Source organism: Nannospalax galili, unplaced genomic scaffold (genome assembly GCF_000622305.1).
Source record: "Nannospalax galili isolate Female #2095 unplaced genomic scaffold, S.galili_v1.0 scaffold372, whole genome shotgun sequence".
Lineage (NCBI taxonomy): Eukaryota > Metazoa > Chordata > Mammalia > Rodentia > Spalacidae > Nannospalax > Nannospalax galili.
The window spans coordinates 174,101-175,997 of NW_008332089.1; positions in this window are offsets into that span (position 1 = coordinate 174,101).

Here is a 1,897-nt window from a genome sequence, read left to right on the forward strand (position 1 = left end):
TGCCAGTAAAGCACCCTGCTGAAAAAGGAGTCTCTGCATTTGAATCCGAGCCCGTGGGCTTTCCGGACATGGAGAAACTGCTACTTTACACAGCAGGAGTCCCCAACAGAGGAGGGTTTGAAAAGGAGCTGCTGAAGATTAGCCTGGAAATGCTAACCCATTACACACATAAACACAGAGACAAAAAACCCAGAACACATTTTAAATACAGAAGCCATGAAACCACTGAGCACATGAGAGACCCTTCACATGTTTAGTTGTAAAAATGACGATGTTGGGGAATATGAAATATGATCTGTGTGATAGAATAAGTCCCTGCTGAGTCCTCGGAGGCTGTTTCCATATGATTTAGGATTTGGAAGGAGTCACCCTTTGCAGAATCCACAGACCAGGAGAGCAGCTGTCTACAGGGGAGTGTCAGGCACCCTGAGTACGGTGATGGTGGCCTGGGAAAGCATTTGTTCCATACTGCTCTTTCTCTGGAGTCTCTGAAGTGTAGTAGTTTGGTCTTTTCTTAAACATAGAAATGTGAATCTCACATGGCCACCAAAGTGAATGGGGAGCTTGGCTCCCCTGTCTTCCGGGACACTGGTGAGGAACTACTTACCAACAAAATGCTCAGGGCTTTTAGTTCAAGTGGTAGCTAAGAAGTGCAGACCTGCTGTGGCTTTGGGCTCTGCCTCCTTTCATGCATTGGAATAATGAAGTTAGTGTCTATGTTTCAGGAAAATGGATGATGACACCCCCTATCGATCCCTGGGCAGGCTCAGAACAATATTATAATAATCCATACCAGTCAGCCTGACCTTTTACTGATTTGGCCTTTACCTCGAATGGGAGGGAAAAGGGAGCATAAAACAAAGGTGACTCTGTGAGTCAAAGACAACACAGGCATTGTCACATCCACAGACTCTATTATTATTTATCATTAAAGCACAGTGATCCATCAAGCCATTAATCCAGTTACAGACCTATAAAGTCAGGAAGGCAGGCCACAGGGAAGCTTCAAAGGTCTGTTCACCAATGTACTTTAAACATTTTTCAAGGTCTTTAGAAGAATACAGACCTTAAAAGTAATACAAGCGACCCCAAATATCTGTCAGAGCTCAACTGTCACCTCAACAAAGGTGTCCAGGATCTTTTTACTTAAGATCAATTTCTGCTTCTACATATTGTACTTTGATTACAGGTCATGTTTCATAATCACAGAATGTTTGACCCGGGAAAACATGTAGCATAATATATGTGCTAAAATCATGAGGCTGATTAGGGCAGAATCTGTCTTCTTCAATAGACTCTAGATTCTGGAGGTTAAACCCAGACCTTCAAACCAAACTCTTGGTAATCTACAATTCACATCTCAGAATGTTAGGGATAAGATTGTCCAATTAAGGAAAGCAGAGCCGTGTTACAAACAAGAAGCTGGTGAGCAGCTTTCCATAGATGTGAGATGGGGAGAAGCTGGGAAAGTGCACACGGGTCCGAACTACCCAGGTGGGGCAAGTGTGGAAAACAGACAGCCGCCAGGCCAAAGAATGACTGCTCTGTACAAATGCACTGGTCTTTCTCCAGCTCAGAGTCAGGATTACCTAATGAAAAAGTTTAAGTAAAAGTTCAGACAAACTCCATTTGCATTCTCTCCAGGAAGGGAGGACAGGGGGTAGCAATTAGTGTCGTCTCTGGTCCCCTGTAACGTGCACGATTACTATCACTCATTAAAGTTAAAAGATGCCTTTTTAAGATAAAAGGTTTTATTTATTGTATTATTTATCTGTAGGTGTGCGTGCATGAGTTTGTGTGTAACCCTCTGTGAGTTTATGTGTAACCCTCTGTGAGTTTATATGTAACCCTCTGTGAGTTTATGTGTAAGCCTCTGTGAGTTTATATGTAACCCTCT